Source organism: Liolophura sinensis, chromosome 8 (genome assembly GCF_032854445.1).
Source record: "Liolophura sinensis isolate JHLJ2023 chromosome 8, CUHK_Ljap_v2, whole genome shotgun sequence".
Taxonomy (NCBI): Eukaryota; Metazoa; Mollusca; class Polyplacophora; order Chitonida; family Chitonidae; genus Liolophura; species Liolophura sinensis.
The window spans coordinates 3,810,876-3,836,184 of record NC_088302.1 but is presented as its reverse complement, the minus strand read 5'-3'; the positions used below and the strand labels follow the sequence as shown (position 1 = coordinate 3,836,184).

Below are 25,309 nucleotides of genomic sequence, written 5' to 3'. Positions count from 1 at the left end.
GGTTTGTGTTGAACGTGGTCATGGATTATAGTTGATATACCATTATGTTGATTGGTATACGAATGTTTGCTGTGATACCACAAGGTATAGTTGATTGGTATACAAATGTGTGCTATGACGCCAGAAGGTATACTTAATTGGTATACGAGTGTGTGCTATGACGCCAGAAGGTATAGTTGATTGATATACGAAAGTGTGCTATGACGCCAGAAGGTATAGTTGATTGGTATACGAAAGTGTGGTATGACGCCAGAAGGTATAGTTGATTGGTATACGAAAGTGTGCTATGACGCCAGAAGGTATAGTTGAATGGTATACGAATATGTCCTATGACGACAAAAGGTACAGTTGATATATAGATCAATCTTTACCTAATTCTCGGTGACGAAATGTACCATCTTGCACTTTTAAACTAGGTGAGCCTGCCTGGCACTGACATGCGCTGCAACACTCTAGATTGATGTCTTTTTGTAAATTGCGTGGTACATGTATGTATGGTCAGTGTTATGGGTTAGACGTGTGTGTGCAGCGAGTGACAGCCACGTTGAGTAGGCGTACCCAAGAAATCACCTGTAGGCCAATAGGGAGTATACGCTCATTTACATGTGTGTACTTTGTCTTTTTTCATCCGTGAACGATTGTGTTTGTCTTAAATTCTGTTCACCGTAACCAGAGATCTGCTGTTAAATTAGTTGGAGCATATATGAAGGCTCTCTCAAGAGAATACACAGTTGTTTTCAGAGACGTGCAAAATCAACATAAAACGTAGGGTGAACATTGAACTGGTGTCATGCACTGCAAGTTTCTAACTGTCGCCATATGTAAATGAGCCTATGTTTATGGCACAATTTAACACCTCGTCAGTCACTCTGTTGATCATTTGTGTGAACAAGACATGGAACAGTTCTTTACTGAGAACCGAAAATACAAACAGAACAAGCAGGATGCACAGAAATGGTAAACACAGACATTACAGTGAGAACTACTTTCGACAATATCCATGCAAATCGAAATCCCATGGAGCATCAATTTCTTAGCGTATTGAAAACCGTCTGGTAACATTTAGCTAAGCTTTATAGAAATCACTTGAAAAAATGTTCAGGATAAATCAGGTAATACCTCATAAAGGTAGTATGGATATAACCCTCACTTAACAGAAAGAAAGAAGAAAATAAACCGACTGTTTATGATGAAGAGAGATAGACTGCCCGTGCCCTTTTAACCCAATGATTCAAAATGTACATGCCATACACTTTATGGGGGTCATGCAACAAAGAAAGTAGTGCTAGCTTCGACCTGACACTTTGCCGTGCACAATGGTCTTATGCCCGCATCGAAATTTCAACGAGAACGACACTATTGTTATCCATTAGGCTATCAATTACGGTACCTAACAGTAATACATACATGTATTTGGTTATTCATTATTGTATTTGCGTCTAACCCATTCGTATAAACCATTGGTGTATTGTGGAGACTCTAGTCGATCAGTATAGGTGATACAAATAAACAAATATTGCGTGTGGCATATTTCATCAGACTATCCACGGTTGTCATAGTTGCTATTTCCCAGGTTATCTAGATAACTTCAACAACAGCGATATATATATATATATATATATATATATATATATATATATATATATATATATATATATATATATATATATATATATATTCAGACTTTCACCTACATGTAGTAATAACCTCATGGCAGTAGTATCTCTATAATGTATCTCTATATTTCATTGTTGTGTAAAGCCATACTGTAGAATATTCAATTTATATAATAGCGCTGTGGGCAGAGCAAACTGGGCTGTACATGGCATAGGCCTACCACCGACTTTCCGACGCACTGAAAGAAGAAAAGTGGACTTCAGCGAGCATTACAGAATCGTCAATGACAGCAGTGACCGTCAATACATCGCCACCAAAAGAGCTCTGACCATTAGGTTCCCACATTTCTAGTTATTCAGATATCTGCGAGGAATACACATAAGTTACACATATATTAAATTAAATATGTCGAAAAACGAATGATGAAAAACACCAACAAAATCATAAAATTACTGACCAGTTGATGTTTTATGTCGAACTCAGGAGAAGCAATATTTTACTTCTTTAGGGAAATTGGGGATTTAATAAACTTTCCTTTATTACCGATCAAAATCGGTAATTAATTTTATAGAATTTATAAAGCGGGTCACGATATAACTGCGGTCAAATTTTAGTATCATTTTAGGAGGTAGGAGTCTGAGATTTACTTAAAAGCAATAATTTCAGCTATTCTTAAATACTACTAAATTTACTAAAAATACTAAAAATTTGATCGATTGGCCAACGAGGATTGTGTGGCCAAAGTTTCCTCTATAGCCTTTTCGAATTGTAGTATTGAGCCATACTTGCATTAGTGGGATGTGTTACAATAAGATGTCGGATAATACTCCAACTGGAGAGCCTTGTTTAAAACAACAAGTTGCCCAACAAGTGTCGTTTTTTGCGGGGAGATTTTTACATGTTCGTGAACCTGGAAGTTCTGGATAGTTAATTAACTTTTCAAATATTCCTTTGCAGACTGAGCGTTATTCCTGATTGTAAAAATAAACATCAAAAACAACCATTTCCTTGTTTAAGTCAAAACCGGTGCAGCTTTCCATCTTATTCATTTCGTTATATGCATGACTATCAGTTCAAAGTGAAGTAACAGCCACGTGACAGTGTGTGTGGGAAACAGGATGTCATCATGCACAAATCGAGAATTCTCAGGGCGCAGAGGTCACTTCCTTGTCACGTGAAGTGCTGAATCAAAACTGCGTTCAATTGACACTAACATCGACTTGGTTTGGTTGTCATTAAAACAAACAAGTACAAAACTGTTGATTTTCCAGTTGATATGATCTTCGTTTGCTGCAGGCTGTTTATCTGTTGAGATCCACCGAGTGACAAGCACGACTTAACTTTATCATGCTACCGGGGGCACTTAACCCATCTTCTGTGACATATCCGCAACTTTGACTAATTTCACTGAAGCGTTCCACTCCATGAACGACTTGGTATTCAAGGTATTGTCTTATGACCTATGGTGACGTTCACTGGGTTATTGCTATACTTCCGTGGAGGCCTCCGATGGCAAAGTCTTGAGTCCGTGACTTACTAGAACCTATGTGGAATTTCTTTGTTATATTGCTTGTTATGGCGTTTTGCTTGTCGTGGTAATTTGGTTGTCATGGTGTTTTGCTTGTCATGGTCTTGATATCTTAGATGGTTACTGCATCGTTCACGGTCAAAAAATGTCTATCAAAATGCGTTGTGATGTAAAGCAAGAGAAACTATACATACAACTGACTAGAAGCTTACATAAACGTTGTATCAGCTTTACTTATCAATTTTATCCTTACTTATCAGGTTCTCCATTGTATAGTGTAAGTGCTAAACGTCAGAGAATTCAAGTTGATTATCAATGGCTTATAAATCGAAGCTGCATAACACTAAGCATGAAATGTTTTCTTTGGCTATTTAAATCGTTTTATTACGACAGGTATCAACTAAATGTCAGTGTGCTGGGTCATATATTACACGCGTTGGATCCTAAAATGGCACCTTGTGCAACACAGAAGACTACTGTATATAGAGCATAACCAGAGCAGCAATCGCACTACCCCCTGGACCACGGCCCTGTCCCCGGTTTATAATACAACTGTTGTTTGCAAAGTGACCAATCTCAGGAACTCAGTCAAATCGTAACATGTGAATTGTCATTCTATTCCACTGTCACTGGTTTTGTTCCAAAATTTTTAAAATCGTATAAAACAGAGTATGTTTGATTTTCACCCCATTTGTTGATACAACAAATAGCTCTGTGTGAAGGTTGGTTGTTTGAACCAAACACAATGGTTTTCAATGAGGACATCTACTTGGTTATTTTAAAACCTCGACCAGACTCAGGTCACAAGGTCTTGTGCTAATTGGAAAAACTTGACCTGCTATGCCAGAAGAAGTTTGGACGGAGAAATGTCAGAAGTTCCATTAACACGTAAAAAGGATTTGCCGCATGCAAAGGGCAATTCTGTTAACACCTGTATAGATAAATAATAGCCTATCTAAAGATCAAACATTGACTGCTAGCTCTACAAATGTCTGTCTGTAACTGTTGAAACGAACTCCATCATTAAGGTTATTCTACTTAGTTCAGTGATATCCATTTTTCTCTTCACTCAGAAGCTGTAATGGACCTTACTCTTTCATGGAGCAAACATGGGTCATTGTGAATAGGCTCAAGCCTGTCTCGTGCAAACCAACAATAACTTTCCTGTGTTTCATTTGCAAAGCGCACGGTGCTGCTTATTAAATCTTCTTAACAAGTTTGTCCGACACTGAAAGGTTTTTGTACTGTTACTACATATCCTGAGTCTTGCCAAGCAGTACTATTGTCTTGGTGTTCTCACCTCTAATGCATAATTGAAAACACCGTTCGTCACGCAAAGCGGCTTTGTCGTGTACACAGTCAACAGGATATACCATCAACATACTAAGTTTTGCCCAGGCCACAGAAACAGTGTATCCATATAGAGATTAGAATGTTAGTTGATTAGTCCATGAGCAACAGTTGTTATACAACTGTACGTTGAACTGGTTGAGCGTATCGCTATTGTGATTCTTGGTGTGGTATGGAGCTTGCACTAAACCTCACAGCCTTAGGCGACGCAAAAATGGCGGTGACCCAAGGTGAAACATAGCCAACATTATGTAAACAAATCCATTCATTAGAATCTGAACAAACAATACATCAAAGAGAATAAAGAATGAGGAAATTGCATTTATTCAGTTGGCATGCAATTATGGAACAAGCAGAGAAACTTTGGAAAAAGTAATGCCATTGGATGCCTCAGTTATGTGTGCACGAATTACTTCCGGTAACTAAGGGCTTATGGTAAGTTCCTACCATGAAAACACTGCCTCGACTTGTGCCTGAATGTATATATGATAGCCAAAGATTCATCTGTACAACTTATATTCTATTTAGATCTGGCGAACTTATATCACAATCTTATCGTAAAAACGGTGAAATTTTGTTGTGCGATATAAAAACTAAGGTAAGAAAAATGTACAAAGCTTTGTTACTGATGCATAACCATCAAAGAGTTAATAGCGGGCCTCCATATGAGGAAAAATACAAAAATTCAAGGAACGGACGTATAGAGTTAGACAAAATATTTTTAGAAGATAAAAAATCTTTGCAGAACTTATACCATTGCTTGTTTATTCAGAGCTCAGTAGAGACAGAAAGATAATGGAGCGCTAAAATTATAATTCGTGAGTCACCCGAGTTCATTACGAAATCATTTTTCGAGCAGATATGCTTAAAATCTTTGTTCTGCGTTATTTAACATTGATATGTATAGAGTTTGTTTTATAAATCAGTTCACGGCTTCTAAATGTTTCATGTTCGTCATACTCTGTTTTGTGTATTTGGAAGAAGAAATGCCCAGAAGTCTGTCTGAAAGACCGTTGTGTATTTCTGAGTAGGGCTAATAGTTTACCTGTAATACCAAAATGGTTATGACGTTTTCATTAACCTATATTAATCTAATGATGGAGACGCTCAAATGTGTGTTTTTGTCATTAAAATCCTGAGGCGACAGTGTTATGCTCAGTATTTTAATTACCCCCCCAGAGATATTTCCAATTAAGCTCCTCTCCCATAAAGCCCGGAAGCCAATTAATAAATATTATAAAAGCACAGCACTCAACGATTTTGCAATTTCCCCTAAATGTTAATTACAGCTGATAACCGTCAACTGCCACTGTCTGGGATTGGTTAATGAATGGATTTACAAGCAATGTCTTGATTGCGTGGCATGTTCCTTTCCCTAACACGAGCAGTTGTCGTATTGTGTACGCAAACAAGGCCATCTTACAGAGTAAGCATCTCCATAAATCCTTGTGGTTATAACCACGCTGTGTTCATCCAGCCCTGACATTGTACAAGAGAGACGGTTGACTGCATATATGAGTTCGAGTCCTACCCTTAGAGTTGACATGTTCCTTGACTATAAAGTGTGACCTTCTACGAACTTTTGAACGTGCATGAATCAGTCTTTGACATTACTTGACGATGTGATGCACCAATCAAATAAAAAAAAAATAAATATTTGACAAAGTGCCCAAAATTGAACATTAAAGCGAAATTGAGTTACCCAAGAAAGGTTTGTGATGACGTTTGGTAAATTTGACTATATAGTTTTATAACAATATGATGATAAGTGTAAATTGTTCCGAAGGGTATTGTCGAAATAATGTCGGTCTGTTTGTCCGTCCGTGCGTGCACGCTTTCACCCACTCCTCTGTCCGTATTTTCCTTATCAAAACATCTTCACATCCGGATTTATGTACGTTTGAGTAAAATTTAGTGAAAGTTTATCACACTTTCTCGGGTGCATAAATGTTCATGGCTTCACTGATTTTTCTTAGTCCGACTGACCTTTAGCGTAAATTTTCGGGACAAGTGCTCATATTTGGGTTGATAGTTCATCTATAAAGTGATTATTCATAATGGATCTATACTTTCTTAAAACTGAACCACTTGTGTTGACTTCAAGTCGGGCCCTATAGCGGAGGACCTTTGATTAGCGCATACTGAGCAGTAACCAAGGGGCAACTATGCATATGTTAGGCTGACTTTACAACTCAATTTTGTACTTTATACCGCTATCACATTGTGTTTTACTTCTTATGATTTTTTGACGCAGAGCATTCATAGCAAGCGATGTAGATTAGTCATCCAGTCTTACCAAATGAACAAACATATAAAGCTAACCCCAGTTTTGTTTCATTTCTTACCTAATGCCATACTCACATGCTGAAGAGCAGAAATATATAGTACCGATGTCACGTGAACATTCCATAAGACAATTCAAAAGCGTGATTCTTGCGCTGTGCGTGAGAGTATGTCTGTTTTACAAGTATACAAATACATGTGTTAGGTTAAGCCGATCCAAAGTACCTGTTAATTCAGAGACAAATCACAATAAAATCCAAATTTTGAGATTGACAACAAAGTGCAATAGAGAGACATAAATAAAGTGTGCAATGTATAATAAAAGTTGTATTCTTTAGCCTTTCAGGTGCGGTTGGTTAACGGTCCAAATCTCGGAGAAGGTCGCTTGGAGGTTTCCCGTAATGGCTCATCATGGGGCAATGTCTGTAACAACTTCTTCTCCTCTACCGAGGCTATGGTGGTCTGCAAGGAGCTTGGTTATCGCTGGGGAAATGTAAGTCCAAATGAGTAAGGAGCTCGGTTATCGCTGGGGAAATGTAAGTCCAAATGAGTAAGGAGCTTGGTTATCGCTGGGGAAATGGAAGTCCAAATGAGTAAGGAGCTTGGTTATCGCTGGGGAAATGGAAGTCCAAATGAGTAAGGAGCTTGGTTATCGCTGGGGAAATGTAAGTCCTAATGAGTAAGGAGCTTGGTTATCGCTGGGGAAATGGAAGTCCAAATGAGTAAGGAGCTTGGTTATCGCTGGGGAAATGGAAGTCCAAATGAGTAAGGAGCTTGGTTATCGCTGGGGAAATGGAAGTCCAAATGAGTAAGGAGCTTGGTTATCGCTGGGGAAATGGAAGTCCAAATGATTACTTCCTCCTCCAGGCATAATCGTTAACCTCCTCTGTTTTCGTAATCAGACACTTATACGATAATCATTCTATGATTGGTGAAAATCTGCCCAGGTGTCAACCACCCCCTCTCCTCCCCTCGCGTCCCCACCACATATACACCACTCTTCGCCAGGTACCTTACCATCCTCATGACGAAAGGACGTACTGTAGCCTAAATTATTAAATTAGATTTTGGTAGTGTTATTCCTGCAGAAAGAATTCGTGGGCTCGCTCACCAACCACCAAGCATAAAACTGCTATAATAAGATGTAGAAAGGTAACTATTACCTAGGCATAACGTTAGTTTACTTAACATGCCTTTAATTCAGAGTTTAGCTTTCCACTACCACTTAATCCAACGCTGTCGTTCACAGTGTGATACTTTACATCAGTTTGATTGGTACACTTAAACGGAGCGTTTAGGGCTTCTCACGTTTTCTCCGCGATTCTGAAATATGCTAAGCAACACAAATAGTAGTGCTGAGCTTCTAACACATCATCTTTCTAATGTCTGTGGGTTCCACGATATAGTATTTGAAGCAAATATTACGCTTTTCGGTGAATCATGTACAAGGGAGGCAACTTTGTACATTTCAAATTATCAATAGAAAACGAGTTTTTAGCGCACTTCTGACAAGCCGAAGGCGATTTTCTATTTGACCTGTTAGGCTGAAAACTCTTTTGTCATACTCTGTCGCACATCCTGTTTTTTTGTGTGTTATAAAGCATCTTCAGAGATGCCCTCATATTCTAATCGGTTGGATGTGTTTTTCATCCCAGTTAACAAAAGATGTGTCTTGTCACACATGGTAGAGTACATATCCCTCTAGGATAGTCTTTATTTCCGTGATTGCAGACCCCACGTGTTTGTCTGTGACGCAGGTTAGAAGTCCATAGGTCCACCTTTGGACTATTGTCGCTCCATTACCCTGAATGTAAGGCCTGGTTACCCCACTCCTTGTGGAGAGATCTATCTTCTTCGTGTTTAGCTTATACAAGATGAAACTGTATAATTTCACAGAGTTTTCGCGCTGAAATCGGGAATTTCACCAAAATAGCGTAGGGTATGGTGAAACTAACGTATGGAACTGTGCTAACTGGTGCGTGTGGCGATATCGCATATATTCGCCTTACCGGTTAAGCAATCACATACGATAGGTACTTTATACACCGTCATTTTCTGATGGCCATCTTTAAGGTGAAGGAAATTAGGTTGTGCCGCTGGAGAAGACAAAGTTTCACCAGTCACCTAACAAAACCACTAATAAAAGGATTTCAATTGGTCCACGGTACTTGGAATGGGAAAACCGATAAATTTGGTCATGAATTGTATTCCTTGGTCACTTAATTTATGGTTGCATTCATTAGTTCATGAAAATATTTAAAATGTAACACTCTTTACAAAAGTTGTTCTGGTATCTAGAATGTGCTTGTAAGATTGCAAAGATTTTAGGAGAAGAAAACACCGTCTGTCTGGTCTGATACTTTTTATTCTCAGCTATGTCATTTTTCAGCTGAATACATCACTATGTACTGTTCTGTTTTCTAGTCTAAGCTACTTTGTTGTAAACTGGAACAAATTTCAATACAGGGCAGCACAACGTCCCTTTCTACAGTCTAAACTGTGATGTTTTTTCTGGTATACTCAACAATATTTGACAGAAGACGAGCCACGTCTTGTTCTACTATCTCGAGATTTCATGTAAGCTGCAAAACATATGAACACAGGACAACACCGCGTCCTGTTCTGCTATGTAGACTATGATTTTATAAGGAGGACTCATGACTTTCTGCGTGTTTTTTTATCTATTAAGGATTTGCGTTGTATTTGATTGGTGTTTTACGCCATGTTTTACGATGACGGTCAGTTTTATGGGCGGAGAAACCCCAGTACCCGAAGTAAACCCCAAACCTTTGGCGTGTTACCTGCAAACTTTTACACATGTGACATGTCATATTGGTGGAAGGTATGTCATCTTCAGTGAGTTTCATGTACAATATGAAACGCCAGAGCACTGTAGGCCATTGCCACAATGGCCACGTGGCAAAAGAAACAGGGCAATCTCGAAAATTTCCTGTAACCTACAATGGGATGCTTTTATGTTGTGAAATCATATCAGGTTTTAACAGAAGACTATTTTGTCAAAACAACTGCTCACGACAATCTTCTTTAACTGATTTGAATGTAACTTTTCCCACAAATGACGAATTATTCGTCAAATCATCGATCATATACCATAGTAAGAGCAAGTCGTCTGTTTTCATTGTAAAACTACCAATTTGATCCCGTCCCCCAACTGGCTCAGCGCTCTAAGGCATTGACAAATGAAATCGTGTGTTATGATCCTGTCAAGGATTGGCAGCGACAATATGTCACGTTGTTTATCAGTAGCATCCTACACAATTTGGATCAAGGTGTCGGAGCAGCTATCCGTTTTAGTGCCGTCAGCAAAAACGGACGTTCCGGGTTAATAACCGCCAGGTTAATTTCCAAAACAACGTTCAACCTGAACCATCGAAGAACTAAGAAAATACGAAATTAAGGCGGATTCATGTAAAAAGAAGCGTACAACGGTTTTCACTGATGGTGCTAAGACACAATTGAATCAGTATTCATATCGTCTACCATGCTTGTTGCCGTACATCAGATTGTGGATATCTCGGTAGCGCTTTGTAATCATATTGTAATCATATTCAATACATTCCCTAGCCGCGGTTTATGCGGAAATAGACACTGTAAAGAAGCAGAATGGCATAGGTTTATTATTTATTTATTATTGTCTTTTTTATTATGTTTTGAATAATGCCAGACCTTTAAAGTCGGAAGAAATTGCAACCCAAATCAGCCATTTTATTTTCACGGAATAAGTTATGGTGCTAGGAGAATATAAGTTGCTGCTATTTAAGCACTTACATAAAACAGGTGGAATAAAATCATAACTGAGATAAATTGAGATTTATCGGCCTTCATCGTTTTCCTTTTTTCCAACTACCACTCTGTCGTCCTTGCTCTCTGTGATGTAATCTTATCCTTATGTTTATATACGTTCTTAGTTTTTTATTGGTTTTGGTTGTTTGAAACTTAACCGTATATTTGACCGTTCATTATGATTAACAATTGCTATACGAATGTCCGTTTTGATGGCGAAATCCATCAAACATTCCCCAGTTTTCGTGACCAATAAACCGGCTGTTATTTAAGCATATTCTAATTTTTAATTAATAACTAAAATCTTTAAGGCTATACTGTGTTATTTTATAGAAAGTGAGCGGCGATGCGTATGGGGACCCGACAGGGCCGGTGGTCCTGGACACTGTCATGTGCCAGCCCAGGGACACGAAACTCTCCGATTGTTTCCACCGATGGGGCACACATAAGTGCCCCCGTTCTCAGATAACAGGGGTCAAGTGCTCTAATAGCTCGGGTATGCTGTTCTGATTTTCCAACACGCTCTTGTCCTTTTTAAGATTAACGTTGATCTCATATACTTAAATTGATTCGTTACGCTTAATGAAAATATGCTGTTCTAACTCAATTTGAAATTATTTTGTTTTGTTTTTATCGAATCAAATGTTTACTAAGACAAAATACTATAGTCTGTTTCTTTTAGAGAGTCACATATACTCAGCTGTCTGTAAAATCACACTCGCCACCCAAATTACCTTTAGTCAGTGGAATGTAACAACACAAGCTCTACCATTGATATGTTTGAAGTTCACATTATTGCAAGGAGTATGGAGTTATGACACTTTTTCTAATTCATAATGTTGAAGTCCGTAAGCTCGGTTTCGACGGCAAGAACCCATTGTCTCGGGTCATAATTATTCAAAACCAATGGCATGCTGGATGTTTCTGACACTGACGTATTTCAAATTGTTTACATTTTAGTATAATATGATCTTAATAAATGAATTTTATTTTATTTCTTGTAGTGTATGATCTCACGGCAGTATGGTTTTAGAGTTGGTTGTTAGGAAATTTTGTTATAAGAAAGAATGTAGTCTGTTCGCTGAGAGTCCAGTGTAGACTGTGTTACTAGGTGAAATTTGTTCTAATCGCGTGTTGGTGCACCTATTGTAAAACAAGTTACTCTTCACGCCCATTACCTAGCTTGCCACTAGTTTTTTAATAATTATGAAGTCACCCGAGGCAATGAGTTCTTGGAGTCGAAACTGAGCTTATGCAGTTTACCATTATGAATTAGAAAAAGTGTTCTAATTTGATTTCCTTTGCAAGAATATGGACTCACAGCATATCCATGTGTAGAGCTTGTGTTGTTACGTGCCACTGACAAAAGGCAATTCAGGTAGCGAGTATGACTGATTTTACATACAGCTGAATATAGGCGCCTCTCTAAAAGAAATACACTCTAAGCAGCGTTGTGCTACTGTGTATTTAAATAGCGCAATTGTCATATGAGGGAAATGAATGGAATCTCATCGCTCACTAATTGCCAATGGATGGGTTTGCTTACAGTTATGCTTGGCACTGGAGATGATAGTAACTATGGGTCGGTTAAGGTGGAGACGGCCCTTGGCTGGACCCCGGTTTGCGACACGAACTGGAACGACCCAGCCGCCAATGTGGTCTGCACAGAGCTCGGATTCGTGTTTGGTACAGCTCTTTGTTGCTCCAAACTCAGCGGTCAACCTCGCTCCTTGTCCTTCCGGTCTGTGGACAGAGTGAAGTGTTCTGGCTTGGAGAAATCTTTGGACCAATGTAACATTACTACTATGCGACGACCGTGCTCATATTTAAAAAATGCCGCAGTCATTTGCTATAATACGTCCAAGGATAAAGTCAATATGAGTAAGTTAAAAACAGTCAAGACACTGCTAACGGCTCTACTGAATGTCACCATAGCTACGTCAAATATTGTTTCCTTGTAATATTAACAACATTTTGCTCTTAAATTATCGTCAACATTCAGTGAGCTCTTCAGCCTGCGGACATCTCAGTGCTTATCATCTCTTTGGCTAAATTTAAGGCTTCGTTGTGCAATTGGCGTTTATCTAATTCCAGGGTTCTAACAGAAGATGGATTGGCTAGTGCCAGTCTTACATTTTTATCATGTCTCTATGTTACCGCTTTGCCGTTTACGCTGTTTCCTGTTCTAACATCAAAGCACAATAATTGGTACCTATACCTTTCAACGTTGGAATATAAGTGGGATAAAATAAACCATAATTTGCTAAAAGAAACTAAAAAACAAATAGATTTGATGAGACGCTATATCGTTTTTCTTGACGCTTGTGAAAATTCAATGGTTAAAATATTAACTTATCTTTTACATTCCCTTGGTGGCATCATGTATCGTGGCCAAGCATTGCAACAATTATGCACACCAAACATCAATACGCGTGTCTTACTATTTGTTCACAGCCACTGAGGTTCGCATTAACCGTCTGACGCAGAGCGACGCTTGGGGTCGGGTGGAGGTGAGATACAAGGGCCTCTGGGGTCAAGTGTGCAACTCTGGCTTCGGTAACGAAGCTGCCTCCGTGTTATGCAGACAGAACGGCTTCCGAGGAGGGGTGCCGTACGGCTCAGCATCAAGGGGAGATGGCCCTCTATGGCTGGGTGCAATACGCTGTCGTGGAAACGAGACGTCACTGAAAGACTGCGTGATGGAGGACTGGGGAAACCCCGTGTCCGGGTGTGGACATGCCCACGTCCTCTGTTATCGACAAGGTAACCGCCATTGTTCTGCTGGAAAACTAAATATTCTTTAAAGAGAAAAGAGGGCAATGTTACGGTGGGAGGACAAAAATACTGCATGATTACACATTTCTTTTTCTGTAAAACTTAGGGAATTTCAAGCGTAGGCTTACTTGTGATTGAAGTTTGACGTAAATTATGGTTAATATGGCGGCTGTCCTTCACATAGCTTTTCTAGCATTCTGGTTTATCCACATAATTAAAAGTAATGTGTGTATGCTATATTTATCTCTAATTTTAAATCTAATACACTGGAATATATATTTAGAAGATTTAGCCTTCTTTTAGAATTGAAGGTGGATCTTGTGGACGGTGGCGTGAACTACGGTCGTCTTCAGATAACCTACGATGGACAGACCGGAAGTATCTGCGACGACCGCTTCACCTCCAACGACGCCAAAGTCATCTGTCGCGAGCGGAACTATACGGATGGACAGTACTTCCTGGGTTCATACTACGGTCCTGGGAACGGTAGCGTCTGGATGAACAACCTTGTGTGCGACGGATCGGAGGAAACTGTTTTCCACTGCACAAACAGCGGCTGGGATGTGTACGATAACTCATCCTGTGCGAATCACTCCAAAGATGCTTCGGTTTTCTGCCATGGTCCAGGTCAGTTATATTCATTACTTCAATAGGCTCTGCTTCGCTGCAAAAATCAAAAGAGAAGATCTGTTAAGGTGAACTCTTCACTTGCTGCAAAGATTTTCACTTTCTCTACAACACCATCGTTCCTGGCCAGACTGAACTCCTTTTGTCATCCGGTTCGGTTTTACGAAGCTTCTTAAGTTCTTTTGCTTATGCAAAAGTGTTTTTTTTCCTTAAGCGACAGAATACTATACCTATGAACTGTTTAACTCAGGTTTTGTCGATAAACACTCCAGGCTGGACTTAAAGAATAAGTACCAACTTAAGCACTTTATTGGACGTAAGGAAGTTTTAGAAACTGGATCCAGTGCCTTGATGTGTAAGAGAATGACTTTGTTAGTTTGAAGCAATTTACTCGCAAAAACTAAATTGTTACCTATCCAAATATAAGGACCTGATTATAGAGTTCCTGGTAGTAAACACTTCACTATTTCGGTGGATAATGGAGTATGATTGGGCCTATGTATAGAGAAAACAGTATTCAAGGCTAAATATATATGTTTGGAATGCCTAACAACTTCCATAAAATGGCTTTGAAGAACTTAGTTTAAGAAGAAAATAGTTTTCTTGATTGCTGACGGCTCTCATTTCATTCACAGTGAGGCTTTATCGTGGTGACATCAGTCATGGCATTGTTCAGGTCTACCTCAATGGCGGCTGGTCAACTTTATGTGAAACTGGTTTTAATGATGTCAGCGCGGGTGTTGTCTGCCGGGAGCTGAACTATAAGTACGGCAAGCAGCTACAGCTTGGCAGCTTTGGTAGACTGAGCACCCGCTACATACGACCTTACATCTCATGCACCGGACAAGAGAAAAGTATATTAGACTGTAGCTACAGTAGAGGGGTTTCCTGTGAGCGCTGGACGTCTCGTACCAACTATGCTGCCGTGTCTTGTTATAACGATTTAGTAGAAGAAGGTCAGTGCTCATTAAAACAAGGAAACTCATGCACAAATTTTGTACAAATAACTGCTAAGTATGCAGTGCCAATGCTCCATTGTTGTCTCACTGTCAACATTGGTTGAAAAGAAAATACATGTAAAATTCAAAATTTTGTCATGTTTTTGTACAGAAAATGGTTCTGAAAATCAACACATTCCCCCATCATTGACCACTGTCTTAGCGGTTTTAATACAGTAAAACGAATTTATCTCACGCAGAATGTACATAATTGTTGGAAAAATAAGGTTAAGTCCAGAAGGTGTGGACTGCTTTAATACAACGGCGAAATGACTCGCGGCTCCCTGATTCTGTTCATGTAAACTCAGAGTGTAATGGTCACTGTTGTTACAGAAGTGAAAGTGAAACTGGATGGCGCTGGAGAAGGGTATGAGCAGGTCTCCGGAAGAGTCCGTGTCCGGCATAATAATCTGTGGGGTTCAGTCTGTAACCTGTACTGGGATGACAACGATGCCAATGTGGTCTGTAAGCAGCTCAACTTTACCAGCGGTATCGCCATGCAGTATCACGTGAGCACAAAGGGACCATACCTGCTGTCAAATGTGCGCTGTTTTGGTAACGAATCCTCTGTCCTGGACTGCCCACGAGGAACCCAGTCGTGTGTTACATCGTCAACTAACAATGAAGCAGGCGTACTCTGTTATAGGAAGCACGGTGAGGAGTAGTCAGAGCATATTCTTCACTCACAAAGACAAAGTTACTATCGCTTGTTATTATTTATACATCAGTGAAATCCCAGTATTTCCTTCACTGATAAAAATGATATCTTCACTAGTTAGATATCACTTTTGTTATTACATTTTGCTATTACACTGCTGGAGACCTTGACCCAGGACCCACGGCCGTGCACTTCCGCGCAGTATATAGTTCGCCAAAAAAGAGGTAGAAATTCTTCATGTGCTTAATTTACGTAAATACGTATATTTCATTGGTACTAAGCACCTTTGTAGAATGTATAATTACTTACACAGCGTTTAAAACTGTAAAGAGGTTTTGTGAGCGCGGACGTGAACGAAATTGCAGCGCGTATGAATAGAATCATAAATAGAATGAAGATGGCACATTGCTTATTTTTTCACGGATGCAACAGATAAACTGATACGCATTTATATACATGTAGAGAAAATGTCAGGATATAAATAATAAATAGAATATTGCACAGTGAAGGTTAAATACCACAAATATTTCTTCTCGTCTCATGGGTTACCATTTCCACCTCTCATTTGAACAATATTTATGGTATCAACCTTCACTGTGCAATATCCTCTATATATTTGCTTGTTAGCCTGTTTTGTCAAAATATTGATACATTTTCAATTTTTGTTTGTGTAGTAAACTGGATGACCCTCCTACGTTTTTTGGAACATTTAACTGATCAGTTTATACAGAGTAACGTAACCAAACGCTTCTCATTTTCTCTCTCTCCAAAATCACGCGTTACAAAGTGTGCAGTAAAAGACAAATACCGCTTAATTATAGGTAGCAGAAACCGTAAATCAACATTCATATTATTTATGCATAGTAAAATAAAAATTTTTTTATCGTACTTTGTGTTGTCTTCTTCAGAACCGAAGGTTCGTCTTGCTGATGGCCCGGATGATGCATCGGGCCGCGTGGAGATAGTCTACGACAATCAGGTGGGGACGATCTGTAACCAAGGGTTCGGCTCCAACGATGCTTCTGTCATCTGCCAGATGCTGGGCTACGTCGATGGTGAAGCCAGGATGTAGGTCTTCTGGTAACAGTATATACTGGAGTAGTAATCGTTATAAATTTATTGATTTTTGTCTTCATTCATTGTGTAATTTATTGTATTGCGTAAATCAGAATTTTACTGGTGTACTAAGCACCTCCGTGATCTGGTCCCTTTGCATCGTTTTTGGTATAATCATAGAACACAGTACTAGAGCCAAGACGAAATCCACAGTGTTGATAAGTATGTCCTTTTGCCTGCACAGAAACAATTACCCACCCGGTAAAGGCCCCGTATTCATGAATGCGCTCCGATGCTCGGGTTCAGAGGAGAATGTTTTCCAGTGTCGCAGTCACGGCTGGGGTGTCGCGTCAGAAGAGTGCCTTGATCACTCCAAAGACGCTGAGGTGTTCTGTTACAGAAATGGTGTGTTACTGTTCTTATTCCTAGCCTTTTTGCAGCAACTAAGGATGTTTGTATTTACTGCAGGCACGAATTATTGTTCTGGTTTGAGCAGTTTATTCTTGTAGACTATAAAATAATATAAGCATGCGATATGTTCAGATTTTGAGTTTTACTCAGTTCTAATTTGCTGGGGCCGGACTCATGAAGCTCACTTAGCTAAGTTTGCCCTCAACTACCATGACGACGTATGTTGTAGAGATATAAAGTGCACTAGATGAGGGCTAACACTAAAGTATGCTTCATGAAACCGGCCCCATGACAATATGAAACTTGACTGTCATTCAGTGTGATAAGCTTGATTTAGGAACTACATATACTATTACAATCTCATTGATAGATAGATAATAGTGTCTATCTGTTAGTAGTTATTATTGACTATGAATTTGTAGTTTTTACCGTTGTTACATGTTGCCAGTTTTACTGTTTTATGGCATGTGTTGTTTCAGTCCGGGTGACTGGCGGATCACAGACATGGAACTACACAACAGGCAAAGTACAGGTGTACCTACACGGCTCCTGGGGTGGGGTCTGTGCTGAAGGCTTCACGGATGCAGACGCTAGGGTGGCGTGTAGAGAGCTAGGCTTTACCTATGGTGTGGCGCTCAGCCCAGGGCTGTTTGGGCGGTACTACCAGTCGAGAATGATCACAAACGTCAACTGCAGCGGCTCGGAATTGTCGCTGCTGAGCTGCAGATATGGGGAAAATAGCTGCTCTAACGCCGGTTCTAACTACGCCACTGTTGCCTGTTCACGGGTGAAAGCTGATGCCAGTATGTACCACAAATATATGAGAATATATGATAGTCACTGAAGGGGAAAATCAGCGCTATCTCATCCTTTCATGACATATTTGTTTAATGTGGGATATCTCAACACTGCCATGATTTATTTTTAATCGGCAAGTATTTCATATCACTTATGAAGTTAGCTGACTTCTTGATTCGTACATTCTATTTTAACCGTTAGCAGTCAGAAATGAACAGATAAAGTTTCAAAACGAGATGAGCTCATCACCTTGCTGCACCTAGGCCTTTATCGCTGAATACAAATGTAAATAATGACTGACGTGTAGCAAATGAGACTAGCGATGCGGACCAGTAGTGCCAGCGTTACCAATTGGACGATAGTAACATCGAAGTAACAACCCATATCTGTCTATAAAACCTTTCTGTGAATAGCAGACTTATCCTAATCATGTCGATCTAAAATAGTTACAACTACTTGTCGTGGTGAAATTGTATCATCATTCCATGAAGGCTTCCTGGCCATCAGTAGGAATATCTCGGGAAAGGCCTGAATATAAAAGTTTCATTTCTTCTTTAATTCAGATTTGAAGGTATTCCTTAACGCTGTGAACGACAGAGAGTACGCTGGGGAAGTAGTGGTGGAGCGGTATGGTACGAACGGAACTGTCTGCTCCGACTCGTGGGACGACAAAGACGCTAATGTCTTCTGCAAACAACTCGGTTATAAGGGTGGTTTTCAATTGGGACGATCCTACAGCTTTTTTAGTTCCACACCCGTGTGGATCACTGACCTCAATTGCACAGGCAAAGAAGACTCCATCTTTAATTGTAGCCACAGTGAAAACCGGGATAACACCTGTACCTATTCTTACAACCGCCGGGCTTTAGCTCTCTGCTACAAACAAGGTGAGATTCACCGCAACATTTAAGCCAACATGGATGCGTATCTGTTGCTCGTTTGTATATTATTCTGATGACATTTTCTGTAAAATTAATGAGGTGTTGACTATGGCAACACGGGTAAATTCAATGGGTATTTAATAATCTGCTGTCTAGATGCTTTAGGGTATTCCTGCTCATTTCATTTGTAAGTCATTTGGAAATTGTGTTATGACTATTAACTGTTAAAACAGTCGATGAGGTGCAGTTTAACATTAGCTAGATTTCCTACATTTTGATCGTGAAAAATATAATCAACTCCAGACAGATATAAAAATGTGACTTTTTGAAACAGTTCATGTAAGAAAGGATATGGCGAGTTTTAAAAGACGCAGAACAGTATGCAGTACTTGGAAAGCTTGTCTCTGTTCTGACTATGAACTTTCTTCGTGCATTTGTACAGTGCTAGATAATTTTCGTTTTCAGGGATTGGCATACGTTTGCGAGGAGGTGATGCTGTGAGTTCTGGTCGGGTAGAAATCTCCTATGACGGTGTTTGGGGCACAGTCTGTGACAATAGCTGGAATAGTTTTGATGCCAGGGTTTTATGCAAACAACTGGGCTACCTCGATGGTAAAGCGGTGCGAGATTCACAGTACGGAGGCGGAAGCGGTCCGATTTGGATGAATGGGCTACAGTGCAATGGGAATGAAAGTAACATATTCTCTTGCACTAACGGTGGGTGGAACAGAACGATTTTCCAGTGCAGTGAGCATCGAGATGACGCTGGTGTGGAATGTTATGGTAGAGGTAATTATTCTGCTTGGTCAGGTTTACAGTACTAAAAACTATAACACGGAGAACAAAACCAGAGCAGCGATGGCAGTGTGATAGCTGGTAAATGGCAACACGTAAAAAACCGAAATACTGCTCTTGTCAATTTAGTTAGGGTTTTATTCTAACTGTTCATGTAAATGCTTAAACAGTAGCACCATCTCCTAGCACCATGGTTTAAGCTGAATTTTTTGAAAACAAATGCAGTGATGTTAATCACAGCAGGATAGCCTTCACTGGTTTCAGAAATACTCAAAGTGCTGTGTTGTGTTCACATTTAATTAACTCATTTCTCTTGAAAAAAAAAATAACCTTGCATGGGAGCCCAATCATAAAGCTGTCACAAAGTATCATATTGTTATAACACGATTGTTGGTTTTGTTTTCGACAGTTCGCCTGACCCCCAAAGATTCTATGGGAGCTGTGATGATATACGAGAATGGTCGCCTGATGATGGTCTGTGACGCTGGATTCGATGACCGCACTGCCACGGTCATCTGTACCCAGCAGGGCTACAGATACGGCAAGGCGGTTCTGGGCTCCGCTTTTGGCAGGATAGTCTCCCCGATTGGCATTACGAACATACGCTGCCAACCTGGCGCTCAGAATGTCGACGCTTGTGTATACGACACCCTGGCTCTTAATGGACTATGTAATTCTTATGCCTCAGTCATCTGCAGCAATAGCTTGCAACCAGCAGGTCAGTTTATAGGGTACTTTATAAGCAAATCGTAACTATTGTACACAGTGTTAAACATTTTATGGAGATGAAGTCAGCCTAAGGGGATATAGAATCGATTCTGATTGGCCGCTGTGAGGGATAGTTATGTCCAGGCTATGCGAAGATCAAAGTGTGGTCAAAGCTGCAAGATTTATCCCCGGAAACCTTATCTTTTTAATTGGAAATAGTGAAAATCTGTTGAAGCGTGTGGTTTATGACATCGGGATGAGTAATTTTACAAAATTAACATTCACACAGAGGAGCTGTTAGTCAATATGTGACACTGTTGCGATTTTGACAGATCCACAACTCAGCTCTAAAGATTTACGCTTAGAAAACAAGACGAGTGGCGCACTGCAGGTGAAGTTCTGGGACCAGTGGGGCTACGTGTGCGATGATGGGTTTGACAACAACGCCGCCACAGTGGCATGCCGTTCCATGGGTTATAGCGGAGGCGTTCACTACAGGCACACCTCATCCAGAGGCTTCACACAAGATGATATGCCCGTGTTGCTTAGTAATCTTAGCTGCACTGGAAATGAACAGGATCTCAGCTCATGCTCCCACAGTGGATGGGCCAATGTAGGGAACTGCTCAACAGAGACCGTGGCTGGTGTACTGTGCTATCAGAGACAAGGTAAAGTGCTCAAATAGATACAGTCACGGTATTAGATCTTTAGATCATTTGACCAGGTATTTAAGCCGGGTTCAGACGGCGCGACTTGTACTGAATCATCTAATTCGATAAATCAAATAAAATACTACAAAGTATATTTCGTAAACAGTGCGATTTGTCGACCTCTCCAAATAAATAGCTATTGTGCTATTTTCATCCTAGAGGTTTAGTGGCGACAAATCGAAACGTGTTAACACGTGTAAAGACAAATCGCAATATGCGAACACGTGTGAAGAGTTATATAGGATAATATTGGGTAGGGTTTAGTGGCGACAAATCGCATCGTGTGAACACGTGTGAAGACTTATAAAGGATAATATTGAGTAGGGTCTAGTGGCAACAAATCGCAACGTGTGAACGCCTGTGAAGACTTATGAAGGATAATATTGAGTAGGGTCTAGTGGCAACAAATCGCAACGTGTAAACGCCTGTGAAGACTTATGAGGGAATATTGAGTAGGGTCTAGTGGCAACAAATCGCCGTGTGAACATGTGTGAAGTCTTATAAGGTATAATATTGAGTAGGCTCTACTGGCGACAAATGGCAACGCGTGAACACGTGTGAAGACGTATAAAGATAATATTGAGCAGGGTCTAGTGGCGCCAAAGCGCAACGTGTGAACACGTGTGAAGACTTATAAAGGCTAATGTTGAGTAGGGTCTAGGGGCGACAAATCACAACGTGTGAACACGTGTGAAGACTTATAAAGGATAATATTGACTAATACGAGACATACATGCCTAAAATGTTAACCTACATACGAATGATGCTCTTCAACGACCATGGTCTATGGTTACTGATAGAACTCCGGTGCAGGAGCGCTGAAAGTTACTGTGACATTTTGCCTCAAAATTATGCAGATGTAAGAGATTGTCATACATTAATTTCAAGTGAAAATTAATTGCCACTGCAAACTGATATAACTGATCTGATGACCTTTTCCATATACTGTATCTGAGAGCAAAGATTAAAATCTCAAAACTTAATTATTAAGCATAATATTATTATGCACTAACTGGAACTTTATTTTATATTTGTAACATAACGCTACTTACTGTCATAACAACCTGCACATAAATTGTCGCTTTCCCAGGCGATAAAAGTGGGGGTGAGGCGATAACAGTGGGGGTGAGGAGATAACAGTGGGGGTGAGGCGATAACAAGTCATATCTATCAAAAGTGTCACAAATAATTTGACTTTCCTATTTGCTGGTTGCCTTGATACCACCATAATTTGGCTCTCCTATATGCTGGTTGCCTTGATATCACCATAATTTGACTCCCCCATATGCTGACTGCCTTGATATCACCAACTTGAAGATTTTTAACAACGGGATGAATCAGTTTTCTGCCGGTGTCAATCAGATGGTTATTTTTTCTACCTTAAGGAAATCTGAGTACATTTTGGGTGAAAACATAATTTCGAGAATATTTTATAGCTTAGGTGTAGTAAATGTCTGTTATTTATTTCCAAAATTCTAGTCAACGATTTTGTAGAATGATGACGTTAAAAAACTAAACGGCCAAAAGATAATTGAACAAATTCAGACATTTAATGAAAACTTCGACCTAACAAAAGGAAAAAGGTAAAATTATGGATACAGTCAAACTTATTAAGCAAATACAGTTGCGGGCTAGAGTAAAAAGATCAGGAAAATCTTGAGTTTGCGCTGACTCTCGATGGCTGAATTCCTGCTTGCCTATAAACACTATATACATTTCGCCTGTATGAGTCAGGCCTTAATGCTGTTCTGATATTTATGTTGTAATACAGGTTTTCAAATTCGCCTGGCAAACGGGTCTACCAACCACGGTCGCGTGGAAATTGGGATTGACAATGAATGGGGCACAGTGTGCGGGTACGGCTGGTCTGATGAGCACGCCACAGTCTTGTGTCGCTCCCTTAATTTTACCTCGGGAAGAGCTCTGTTCAACAACTACTTTGGTGCTGGCGCTGGTCGGGTTTGGATAGGAAGTGCGCCTGTAAGGGCACCGAGTCCAACCTGCTTCAGTGTAGCTTCGGTGGGATTGGTACAGACGTCTCAGTCATGTGCAATCAACATCTAAATGACGCCGGGGTCTACTGCTACTCCGATGGTAAGTGGCTATCAGAGAACATGGAAGCACGATTTTGTGGCTCACTACCTCTCTGATAAAAATACCAGGATTTGTTATTCATGATCACGTGGTATTTTACTGAAGTCACTGGTATTGTTGTTAAAGTAGATAGAATGTATTACTGTTCCGTAGTTTACAATGTTTGCTTCCGGTTGTAGAGTTTTCGCGCCCTGTTCCAAGTTCTGTATTGTTATCAGAAGGGGGATTAAACCGATGAATAGATCTGGGGTTACGGCTATATATTGATTCCAAACTTGATAAATCGTCAGGAATTACATATTAGAGACATCCCTGCATACTTACTACATGTGTTCAGGTAATGAAACGCCGCGTTAGGCTACACTTCTTTTCTCAGACAAGATTGTTTATCTCACAGTTCGCCTTAGTGGAGGCCCCACTCTGAACTACGGTCGGGTTGAGATGTTGACAAATGGGAAATGGGGAAGCATCTGTGACGACAACTTCTCCAACCAATCCGCAAATGTCGTCTGCAAAGAGCTGGGTTACGTTAGCGGCCATTCACAATGTTGTTCTGCTCTGGGCAGACGAATCCGAGTGAACGCTCCCATAAGCGATGCCAGTATCCAGTGTGATGGTACAGAAACCAGCCTAGAGGCCTGTCAGAAATCGACAAAACGCTGCAAAACAAACCACTACGTCAGCGTTTTCTGTTTGAACAAAAATGTCAGCGAATCAACCGGTAAGATTTATTGTGGAAAAATGTATCACTTTTGTTCTTGGAAATTAGAAATAATGTCTTCTTTAGGAACAAAATAATGTCTAGGTCTCCTCTAGGGACAAAATAAACTCTGTTATGTGAAAAGTGTTGATACTCTTAAATTTCAATCCCCTTTACAATGAAGGGATTCTACGTGACCTCTTCAAACGCTAATGTGATGTGGTACTGGTATTGTTGTCATGGAAACAATTTCACTCCTTTGCATGAATGAGGATATTTATATATTCTTCTTGGTATTTATTTGTCAAGCTATGCGTTTTTATTTTCTCGAATGTTCCTTTTAAAGTTGTACTGGTATGAAAGAAACTGGTAGAGAACATTGTCATCTATTCTGCATATGATCACTAATAGAAAGGAAACAGACAAGTTTCTTGGCTAAACGGTTACAAATCCATTAACAAAACCATGTATAAAACAAAGCTGCTAGCCTTTTGGTAATATCTCAGTGTGTTGTCAGGTATAGTTTGTATATTCCAAATCAACCAATCGTCATTCATGTCAGTGAATCATGTATCAAAAGCTGCATGCAAAGGTCAAGATATAATGTAATCTACTTCTACTGGCTACTGATAATGTTTTCTAGCCGATGAACTTTTTTTGTTAATTATTTAAAATTAGAATCAATACGTAAAAGTTCTATGAAATATGATTATTTTTGTGATATTGAAAGCTGAAAATGAGAGCATATATATGCCCTAAATTTGACCCTTTGTGTAACTACAAGAGCATTTGTGTTTGTTGAAAGATGATAATAGAGCTAGTCCTTGAAAAAGGTTAGAGAACTGACATGATTGTCGTGACATAATAGTAAAGATTTACTGAAGCAAGATTATAGCTATTTAATGCAGACTATTGACAAGCGTGAAACACCAAGCAGATGTATGAGTTTACTTAACTTTCACTCCCTGTCTTTTACTGGATGTCAGTTTTGTTGTTTATTTTGTTAACAAAGAGGATTCTCTGTGTTTTTGTACAGATATTCAGTTGCGAATAAAAGACGGAAGTCATTATGGCTATATCGAAGCCAATCGTTACGGAATCTGGGGCCCCATCTGTAATGCGGGCTGGAACGACACCGCCGCAAACACAGCCTGTAGGCAGATGGGTTTCCTGGGAGGCGTGTCCATGTATGCGTCTTCTAGGTCCAGTGCTCCATTTTAATCGGGGGCTTCAACTGCACGGACAGCGCACAATTCCTGAAGGATTGTACATATAAAGGGCCTGGGAGAAGAGACGGGCTGTGATTACTATACTTCTGGCAGATCGCGGAACTTTCAACGTGCCGGGGTGATGTGCTATAACATGCTGGTAAAACTACAGTCCTCCTCTATTTTCTGTTCGCACATGTGCTCTGTCTTTATTAACTCAAGGTTTGTGATACAGCGGATTAAAGTTAGATTATTGGGCCGCTTTAGCTATAAACTGTTTAAAATGTATTTATTAAAATGGTGTTTTA

General features: G+C 39.9%; 1 pseudogene; it reads left to right on the top strand.

Moving 5' to 3' along the window:
• Positions 1-25,309, top strand: part of LOC135472429 (deleted in malignant brain tumors 1 protein-like) — a 55,452-nt pseudogene that overhangs the window by 15,029 nt on the left and 15,114 nt on the right.